This window comes from Mus musculus, chromosome 16 (genome assembly GCF_000001635.26).
Source record: "Mus musculus strain C57BL/6J chromosome 16, GRCm38.p6 C57BL/6J".
Taxonomy (NCBI): Eukaryota; Metazoa; Chordata; class Mammalia; order Rodentia; family Muridae; genus Mus; species Mus musculus.
This window is the reverse complement of record NC_000082.6, coordinates 91,932,177-91,943,365: the sequence shown is the minus strand read 5'-3', so window position 1 is coordinate 91,943,365 and position 11,189 is coordinate 91,932,177. Positions and strand designations below refer to the sequence as shown.

The 11,189-nt window shown below is 46.9% G+C and overlaps 1 long non-coding RNA gene across 1 annotated transcript; it reads left to right on the top strand.

The window, feature by feature from the left end:
* The first annotated feature begins 2,509 nt into the window (after window positions 1–2,509).
* Window positions 2,510–7,025, top strand: Gm36797. Its single transcript, XR_385049.2, has 3 exons — window positions 2,510–3,068; window positions 3,580–3,729; window positions 6,135–7,025. It is a non-coding gene; the product is annotated as a predicted gene, 36797 (long non-coding RNA).
* Window positions 7,026–11,189: the final 4,164 nt, after the last annotated feature.

The window sequence follows — 11,189 nt, the reverse complement described above, 5'->3', positions numbered from 1 at the left end:
CCCACAAGACCACACCCACTCCAACAAAACCACACCTCCTAATCCTTCTCAAAGGGTGCTATTCCCTGATAACTAAGCATTCAAATATATGAGGGGGGGGTGGGGGGCATTCTTATTCAAACCACCACAGGTCCTTGCAAGAGGACCCAAGTAGGGCACCTCATAATCACATGTAACCTGTAGCTCTAGGGATCTGATATCTTGTTCTGGCTTCCTTGGGCACCTACACTCATGTACACACCACACACACACAATTAAGTAAAAAACAAACTTCAGAATATAACACGTTGTTAGTGAGGCTCTCTGGAGGTGATATATAAATGTTCTGGAATTAGAGAGTAGTAGATGCCAACTGATACCAGGCATAATAGCCCATGCCTTTAACCCAAGCAGTGGGTAGGCAGAGGCATGCAGCTCTCTGTTGAGTTTGAGGCCAGCTGGGTCTATATACTGAGATTCTATCTCAAACAAACAAACAAAAAAAGGCCATCTCAAGATTCACTTTAAGAGAGTATACAGGGGCGGGGGAGTGTGACTCGGTGGCAGAGCACTTACCCAGCATGCACTGCATCGAGTCTCGGCATTCCAACCCCAAGCTCTGAAAAAAAAAAAGTTTAAAGTACATAAATTTTATGATATATGAATCATAGCTCACTAAAATAGAGGAGTTGAAAGGATATTAACGTATCAGAATGCGATTTAAAATGGCTGTGTGTGCGGATGTGTGAAGGGGATAGCTTTTTTTAAAGAAATATGGGCTACTAGGCGGAACTGGCAGCCTGCACTTGTAGCTGAGCCCAGGAGTTCCCCCTGACTGACCTCCACTGCCAGATTCAGGCCTCACAGCCCCCAGTTTCCCTGGTTCAACTGACACCCCGGGCCACAGACTTTGGTAGCAGCTCTAACTGCTTTGCCCCAAGGATATTTCTCGAAAACACCGCCTGGCTTTCCACGAACGAACGTGCTTTGGAAATGCGCTCCAGGCTGTGTTTGATACATTCTGTGTGGTGTTTGCGACTTTGTGTGAGGCTGGGACCATGAAGGGCACGGTTTCAGAAGGTTGAAGTTAAATAACAAATTGACATCAGAAAACGGGCCCTTGAGCAGCCGAGCCACCAGCTGCCTGGCACCGGTCAATATTCTGGCACCCTGGAGCAAACCGCCCAGCCAGAGCCTGCACTGTGGCCCCTGGTGAGGCTGGGGCTGAGGCTGGCCCTGGGGTCTTGAGTGTGAAAACTGACCTGTCTAAGCCTCTGTTTCCTTGCCTATAAAATAGGGACGGTTGTCTTTGTAGCTAACAAAGGCTTTGGGAGACTGAAATGAATAAACAGATCTGAAGTGGTGGTTCCTAGAAGGTGCTGGGAGCTTGGAGAAGAGCAGGTACTGCCTATCCTTAAAGGGGAAGAGGGGAGGGAGAGAGGAAGGAAGTAGAGAGGAGGACCAATAGAGGAAGGGTTTGCCACACTTCATTTCCAGGGATACTGGCTATATTTCTATCACCATCCTGTTCTTGTGTCCCATCCCAAAACCCAGCACTGTGACTAAAGACCAGGGGTCTAGAGACATTCTGTGGAAAGCTGGTCCCATGATGTTACTAGCAAACCAGGCTACCACCACCTGCCAGTTTTTGAAGCTTTAAGCAAAGTAAACTCAAACACATGGTCCTCACAGGTATCCAAAGAACAGGCCGGGTGGTATGCCAGAATCGCATGGGGTGCCTGGTTAAAATGGAGAACTCCAAAGATGAGGAGAAAGCTCAGTGGGTAATGGGCTTGCGTAGCATGGGGACCTGAGCTCACATCCCCAGCCCTCGTGTGAAAAGCCAGGCTCAGCCCCACACACACCATAGTCCTCACGCCACCGCTGAAAGACAGAGACTGGAGGATCCTACGGACTTGCTGGCCAGCTAATGTAGCCAATCAGACAGCGTGGGAACGCTGTCTCAAAACCTAAGGTAGACAGTGACAGATGAAAATACCTAGCACTGGCCTACATGCACACACACACACACACACACATACACACAATTTGATGCATTTGCACACACAAATAAACTAGGGACTCTTAGATGCCATCATCAACTCCTCCGCCCGAGCTTCCAGCAGGGAATCTGCATTCAGATACTCCCTCTGTAAACTGCAAGAAACAAATCTCAGCTTTTGCCTTATCTGGGGTTACTACGTCCGTGATGAAACCGCTTGACCAAAGCCACTTGAGAAGGAAAGGGTTTGCTCGGCTGATGCTTCCCCATCTCTCATCACCACGGACGGAAGTCAAGACAACCCAGACAAAGCCAGAACCCAGAGACAGGAGCAGAGGCCATGGAGGAGTGCTGCTTCCTGGCTTGGTCCTCTTGCTTTGCTCAGCCTGCTTTTGGCCACCCCCAACATCCCCTGTCCATCAGTAATTAAGAAAATGCCCTGCAGGCTTGCCTACAGCCCCACCTTACGGAGGCATTTTTAAATTGAAGTTCCCTCCTCTCAGGTGACTTTGGCGTGCGTCCAGTTGATGTAAACACAGTTGATGCCAGCACAGCAGTGAGCTTGAGAAAGCAGAGTTTCAGAGCCCAGCACCTAGAACTGCCAGCCCGGGGCTTATGGAGAGACCTCAAGAGTAACTTAAATGAATGATAAACTATGACGACGGCTAAAGAAGAGGCAGGAGTGGATGAAGCAGCCCACGCACGGTTCCTTGCTTTGCTGCCCCTCCTCACAGTGTCCCTGAGGGGAAACTGCTGAGGTCACCTGAAGAGCCTCCAGAGCCTGAGCAAAGCAACATGAGATCCGAACTCAGGGGACACGGAGGAGCCAAGAGATATGAGACCCGTGGTCCAAACTCGGGGGATGCAGAGAGGCTGAGAGAAAGGTCTGCCACCATCAGCAGCTGGCAGCTGTCTAGGATTTATTTAACTTTCCTGTGCGTGTGTGTGAGTCCATCTGTCCATCTGTCTATCTGTCTGTCCATCCTTCTGTTCTGTGAACACTCTCCTACAGAAGCCAGAAGAGGATGTCCGATACCCTGGAGCTGGAGTTACAGATGATCCCAATCCTGATCGGCTTGGGACTCAGGTATAGGAAGAAGTCCTACAAATTTAAAGACATATTCAAGAAAACTCAGAGCTTGTAAAATTAGGGCTGGCTCACTTTGATGGTAGACTAGCATCTATGCAGTATGTCTTCTTAGTTTGTATTATTATTATTATTATTATTGAGACAAGGTTTCTCTGCCCCACATAGGTGTCAGGAACAAATGATTCTTCTGCCAGAGTAGCAAGTGCTCTTAACCATTTCCCCAGGCCTCTTCTGCCCTACTGTGTGATACAGATAAACACCTAATTACTTAACAAAAACATCATCATGTTACATGTCGAGCATTTTAACCCTGCTGTATTTGGTTAGCAATAGACTACGGCTATTTTCTTAATGCAAAAACAGCAGCACACTCTTTCATCCTAGCTAGCCCAAGGTTGATCTAATCCCTGTCCAGTTCTTAGATATTCAAACTCCATACTTAATTTAAAATAAAGCCTATTGAGTCGGTCCTAATCCATCTGCTGGGTGGGTGGGTGTAATGTTTCAGGTTCCACGGAGTCTTTTCAATCCGAAGGCAGGACCGACTGACGGCTACCGTGAAAGATTACTTTGAGAATATTCTTGACTAACCTTAAGGATTAGAACATAAGTAAGAAAAACACACAGGCTTCAAAAATGCCAGTAAATTGATTCCAAGGTAAGTGTCGGTGCCACAAATCATAAGAAGAAGGAGGACATGTGGCCATCTTGTCACCGTCACAAGTGGACCAATTTGATTCAGTGCCAGGGAGACAGTAGACTTTATTTTTGATAAACAACCACTTTGAGAACTGTGCAGTGAGGATCTGCCTGCTGGCATGATTAATTTTTATCTTTGTTTTTCCTCCTTCATTGCTTCCATTGGTTGCCAAGATATGACAGGAGCTACTGTCGGCTTGGGACTCAGGTATAGGAAGATATCCTACAAATTTAAAGACATATTCAAGAAAAAAACTCAGAGCTTGTAAAATTAGGGCTGGCTCATTTTGATGGTAGACTAACATCTATGCAGTATGTCTTCTTGGGTTGTATTATTATTATTATTGTTATTATTATTTTGAAACAAGGTTTCTCTGTGTAGCCCTGGCTATCCTGGAACTCACAGAGACCCACCTGCCTCTGCTTCCCAAGTACTAGAATGGAGTTGAGGGCGTGTGCCACCACTGCCAATGCAGTATCGCTTAATGGTAGGAGGAAGGAAAGGGGTGTGTGTGTGTGTGTGTTTGAGAGAGAGAGAGAGAGCGAGAGAGAGAGAGAGAGAGAGTTGTGTTGTTCGGTGTTCATGTGTGTACTTGCACATGTATATGCAGGTGTCTGTATATATACATGTGGCAGCCATAGGGCAGTGTCTTCCTCTATCACTGTCTGTATTTTGAGACAGGGTCTCTGACTGAATGTGTAGTTCACTCCCTTTTGCTAGTCAGAGAGCTCCAGAGATCCACCTGTCTCTGCCGCCACTGTACATAGGTTGTATGATCGATTGTGACAGCACACACTCACATGTGGGGATCCAGACTTCCGCCTCCACACTCCCCAGCCAGCCCCATTACACGCTATGCCCTCCTCCTTCACAACAAAAGGTGGTTTTCAAAACTGAAACTGGTTCAAAAGAATCTGTGACAGCTCCCCGGAGGTGGGCAGCTCTTGGTTGCTGGCCTGTTCCCTGGACATGCCAATACAAAGGAGCAAAGCAATGGACGGGGTTGGGGGACAACCCTCTGTCCCCTTTCCAGCCACATACAAAAGGTCTAGACTGCTGTTCCTTGCAGATCTTGTCTTGGTCTCTGAAAACTCCCCCACTAATAGTCCTTTCGTTGCTTGAAATCTCAAACTAGACGGTACTTTTCCCCAGTTCTGCTAGTCTGCCATCAAATAAAAAGCCTACAAAAGCTGCTAGCAGCCCAGTCTCTCCCCAGAAGGCGCTGAGTGGGTGCCAAGCAGCTGCTTAGTACTTCTGGGTCACAGGGCCACAAGGTCACCCTAACTCATTCCCTACGGAGACTGGTCAGGCTTTAAACCCTGGGGTATTAAAGCCTCCTTTAGCCTCACCACTGTATCTTCTCTGTCAATCCCCTGCCTCATGTCCCAGCCACATTCCCCTGATAAACCAAAATGAGCTCTACTTTAATGATTAAAAGCGAACAGAAGAATATTCTGCTGCCAAGCCTGACCAGCAACTGCTTATGAGACCCGGCCCTACCTCAGGGTCCAAACGGTCCTGTCTCTACACGGGGACATTTCAGAATCAGACGCCCCCACATTGGGTCCCTCTGAAAGGCTTCCCTGTGAGTGTGAACATGTGTGTTCCTCTCAACACATTCACTCTGTCTCTTACAACTAAAGGAAAACCTTGCTACTGTCTTCTTCACACCTAACTCCTGAGGCTCAGCAGTTCTCAGGGTTGTTTAGCAGTCATACATGCTCCTTCCTCATCCCCCTCCCCCCCCCCCAGTTCTCTCCCCAAGTAAATGACCTTACAAAGTTTGTTTGTAGCTGGGTGATGGATGGTAGTGCACACCTTCAATCCCAGCACCCCAAAGGCAGAGGCAGGCAGATCTCTGTGAATCTGAGGTCAGCCTGGTCTACAGAGTGAGTTCCGGGACAGCCAGGGCCACACATGGAAACCCTGTCTCCAAAACACTGTTTGTTTAGTTGTTTGTCTGTTTGTTTATTGTGTGAGTCAGTTCTCCTTCCACTATATGGAACCCAGGGATTGAACTCAGGTCATCAGGCTGGGCGGCAAGCGCCTGTGTCCACTGAGCCCTCATACTGTTCTTTGACCCATGCTTATTTACCAAGCCGTTCCGGCTGCAGGTTGGTTCAGAGCGTCACTCGGTAAGTTTCTGCAGAGGACACGTGCTTCTGACCCACGCCAGGCCTCCCCACAGTCAGGCCCCTTCCCAAGTGGAACTGGTGTTGACAGGAACTGTGCCCTGCTTTCAGAGGGTCTCACGGCCATCTCTTCCAAGTTCCGAGCCACAGCCCAGTGGAAAGAAGAAATAGCACGTTAATATTGCGTTTAAAATGGCCCCTGTTGGGTTTGTGTTCATCTCCCCTCTACAGGAAAAACAACAAATAGGAAACCCCTGTGTGCAAAGTGAGAGTAACAGGCCCCTCCCCGGGTCTTCCAGGCTGTGACGTGCTACCTCCTGTTATATTTCCGTTCTCCACAGAAGGAACCTGAGACACAGACATTGTTTAAGACACAGAAGTGGTGAAGCAAAGCCTAGGTCACATCACCAAACACAACCAATCATGACCAGACCCTCGAGCAGGTCTCCTCAGCTCTCTCAGTCTATTAGAAGAGCACCGCGCAAGCAAGCTTGCTACCCTGGCTTTCCTCTCAAGATCAATGTTGTGATTCAAACCAGGGGCCAAAGAAGGTTAGGCTCCGTGTCTTTTCTTTGCTTCTTCTGTCGCTACCAGCTTCCAGAATAAGATTCCCCCAAAGGTATAGTGCTCTCCCTCCTGACCTAACCCCACCCCACTGCCCAACCCAACAAAGGGCTATGACTTCTAAGTCAGAAACATGCCAGTGAAGCAAGACCTGGGTTGCTATGGGAGGTCTAAGAGTCAAGGACCAGCTAAGATAGTTTCTAGGGGGTTCTACAACAGGCTTCAGCTCTGATGGTGGAGGTTGTGACTGGAGCTATCAGGATTGTTTGTTTCACAATCATATGATTCTCACTGGCTAACGTGAGCCAGACACTGCATTTTGGACCCAGAAAGCTCTAGAAAGACTCTGTTTGCAACATAAGGTGATGGCGCCCTCTAGTGTCCGCAGCATTTTGCAGAAACCTACCAGGCTCCTTTGTGGTGACCTTGAACATTGAGCAGGTGGCAGCTTCAAGGTGGGCACTACCTCACATCACGCCCAGAGGTGAAGAAAACAAGCCTGAACCACAGGGGTGGTGAAACTCAAGACCCTCTATGGGCCACTCTGCAGATCCGAGAGATCGAGTTTCAGGGGGAAAAAAAACCACTAAACTTTTCTCATTAAAAAAATGAATGAATTAATTAAAAATTATGTGTATGCTGCTGAGGTGGGGTGTTGCATGTATTCCAGATGCAGAGGTAGAGGCAGGTAGATCTCTATGAGTTCTGACGTCAGCGTGGTCTGGGTTGAGAGTTCCAGCCCAAACAGGGCTACACAGTTTAAAAAAATAATAATAATAAAAAAAATCAGGCTGGGGTGGTGGCTCACACCCCCGTGAGCATTCAGAATGCAGATCTATTTGAGTTCGAGGAACCCTGTCTTGAATAATAAAAACAACAAACAAAAAACCACCCCCTTGTGTATGCAAGTATGCCTACATGTGGGTATGTCCATGTGAGCACACAAGGGCCAAAAGAGTCCAGAAGAGGGCGTCAGATTCCCCCGGAGCTGGAGTTACAACTCCAGCTTGGTAATGGAGACCTGGGTTCTGGGGACTGAACGGGGTGGGGGTGGGGATGCCCTCTGCAAGGGCAGCACAAGGTTTTAACTGCTGGGCCGAGTGTCCGCTCTCACCACCAATTCTTATTAAATGATTTACTGCCTCTTTCCTGTGAGCACACGTTCCAGATCTTAAGGTTAAAGAGTTTAAATTCATGCGGTGGTAATGCCTTCTCTCTCTTGTTCATTGCCCGCTCAGTTTCCAACACACAATCTCTGCGAACCGCAAGACTTGTGCAAAAGCCCCAGAGGTCATTTGCTCTTTCTGGGGCTTTAAAGAGAAAGAGAGATCTTGTGTGAAAGAACTGCTCTAATGCAGGCTGCCACCCTGCAAAACACAGGGAGTGTGGTAAGAGGCTTGTGCACAGTTCTTAAACAAAACAAAGAAAACACCAGAAAGGACTGTACTCCGACAAAACTCCATAGATAACGTAAACACTCCCGAGACCTCTCCGTGCAGGAAGAGGATTTATGTATGAGTGCTCTATCTGCATGTACACCTGCGTGCCAGCAGAGGGCGTCAGATCCCAGTATAGATGGTTGTGAGCCACCCTGTGGTTGCTGGGAGTTAAACTCAGAACCTCGGAAGAGCAGCCAGTGCTCTTAACCACTGAGCCATCTCTCCAGCCCAGTTCGTACATGTTTAATGTGTGTACTTAGATCTTTTCTGTGTGTCATGAGATAATTTTTGTAAGTCTGATTTACTTATTTAGGGTTGTTTGGTTGTTTGTTTGGCTGGCCCTTTGTAGCCCGACTGGACTAGAACCTGCCAAGTAAAACAAGCTAAATTTGGCTTTGCTGTCATCTGCCTGCTTCTGTCCATTGAGTGCTGGGTCACAGGCACACCCCACTATGCCTAACTTGAAAGCCTCACTTTCATGGCTGTGTAATATAGCGTTCCAAATAAGCCATTCCCCTGTGTTGGATACGATTTGTTTGCTTCTCTGTTTTTCTATCTCTAAGTGAGGGCACTGTGAACTAGGGCATGAACCTTCCTCTGGGTCTCTGGTAATGAACAATGGGAATTGCTCCTGTAAGTCTAATCTTTTTATCTGGACTTTCTAAATACTGTAATTTCAAAATGGTTCTTTCTGAATTAAAGAGCGAGTCACTAAATTTTAAGACATATGGCAGGGGCTTGTGAAATGGCTCAGTGGTTAAGAGCACCAACTGCTCTTCCAGAGGTCCTGAGTTCAAATCCCAGCAACCACATGGTGGCTCACAACCATCTATAATGTGACCTGATGCCCTCCTCTGGTGTGTCTGAAGACAGCTACAGTGTACTCATATACATAAAATAACTTTTTTTTAAAAAGCCTGATCACATGAGTTTGATTCCCAGGACCCACAGAAAGGCATAGGGAGAGGACAGATGCACAAGCTGTCCTTTGACACTCACCGTGTGGCAAGTGCATCCCATGTACACACAATAATAATAAATAAGACTCATACGTGTACCACTGATGGTCTCATGATGTCATGCCACTGTTTTCTGTGACTGTCTCTGTGCAGAAGATAAAACAGCGATCGAATGGGAAGCATAAAACAAACAGGTGCCAGGCAGTGGTGGCGCACACCTTTAATCCCAGCACTTGGGAGGCAGAGGCAGGCCGATTTCTGAGTTCGAGGCCAGCCTGGTCTACAGAGTGAGTTCCAGGACAGCCAGGGCTACACAGAGAAATCCTGGGGGGGGTGGGGGGTAATGGGGGGGGCGGGATGGAAACAGGTACGGTCTTAAATATCTGGGTTTCTCTCCCAGGGTAGCCCTGCCCTTGTGCGAGTCTGACTCATTCTATTAGCCTTGACTGCAACAATGTAAAAAAAAAAAAAAAAATTTAAACAATCTAAATCTGTTTCACCTCCCAGAAAATACAGACACAGTTACACACTTACACCTGAGGGTTGTCTGAAACTCAAACCTTGAAATTCAAGCAACCATCAGCTGCCATTTTAGAGCTATGCATGGAGCTAGAGTGGAATGAAGATGCAGAATAAATAGAAGGCACCGCATTGCCACAGGGTAAACCTAGAGTCTATTATAAAAGACAGTGCAATAGTTGGTCTACAATTTCCCGAGTGTATTTGAGCCTGGGACTTTTAAATTTTCTATTACATTTATTGAAACCCAAATTGCTTGTAAACTTGCATGTAGCTATACTTCAGGAAAATGCAACCTTGCGGTTTGATTTTACATAGAGTACAAGGTTTCTATTCTACTTTGGCTTCTTTTGCTGTGACAAGACACAGAACAAGCTGGGCAGGGATGGTGCACGCCTTTAATCCGAGGCAGAGGCAGATCTCTGAGTTCAATGTCTACAGAGTTCCAGGACAGCCAGAGCTACACACGTGGCGGGGGGGGGGGGGGGGGGGGAAGGGCACGACGATTTGGGGGAAGGAAAGGGTTTGTTTCAACTTTCATTTCCAAGTAGCAGTTCATCCCAGAGAGGAATCAACAAAGAAGCAGAAGTGGGAACGTGAGGGTAGTAACTGAAGCAAAGATCCACTGAGAGCCCCTGCTTCCTCACCACTCTCTGACTTCCGCTCAGGGTTTGCTCAGCCTGCTTTATATACAACCCAAGGATCGCCTGCCCTTGCTACCTGCCATTGGGTACTGCCATCAGTGGGCTGGGCCCTCCCACATCAATCACTAATCAAGAAAATGGTCCCCAGACTTGCCTACAGGCCAACTGGGAGAGGCAGTTTCTCAGCTGAGGTTTCTGTCTAACTCTCAGAGGTATCTCTAGTATGTGTCAAGTTGAAAAACTAACCAGTACAGCCTGTGAAGGCAAACAGGTTGATTTTTTTTTTGATACCTTGTTGAGACTTGGGATATAAAACAGCTGTCTACACATGAGCAGTTCCATAAGATGTGATCAGTGCTGAATACGCTTTTCATTAGGCTTACGTAAAAGCATTTTGCAGCAGTGGAGTGAAGTATCCACACACAGCTAGTGAGAGTGTAAGCCGAAGAGAAGCAGCTCTGCCTCATGTGCCCATGTGCTCATGCTCACTTGTCAAGCTGCTCGATCAACTTTTAAATTCTACTTTTGAAATTATGAAAAAGTATATCTAAAGATACTCAGATGTGTATTAAAGTAATATATTAAAGTAATATAAACCACGTGAGTTATGTTGAAAAGTCATAGAATGGTTAAGTTATAGAATCAAAGTAGGTTATTCTGCAGCTATGGACATGTTTATTAAAGTGCCATAATTTAGAAATTTGCTTATACAAAATGTATTTCTGAGGTTGGAGAGACAGCTCAGCGGTTGGGCACTGGCTGCTCCTGCAGAGGACCTGTGCTCAGTTTCAGTACCCCCTGGCACCTCACAACTGCCTCTAACTCCAGCTCCAAGAGACTAGATGTCCTTTTCTGGACTCTAAGGCAACAGGCACACATGGTACACGTGAATATATGCAGGAAAACACTCAAACACATAAAACAATTTCTAAAAGAATGTATTTGCAACCCATATAATTCTGTATCCATCTTCCCTCATATTAAAAAGTAAATTATATATAGATAAATTATATATAGATTTTGAGTCTGTGGGTATAAAAAGCACAAACACGGGCTGGCAAGATGACTCAGCAGTTAAGAGCACTAACTGCTCTTCCGAAGGTCCTGAGTTCAAATCCCAGCAACCACATGGTGGCTCACAACCACCGATAATGAGATCTG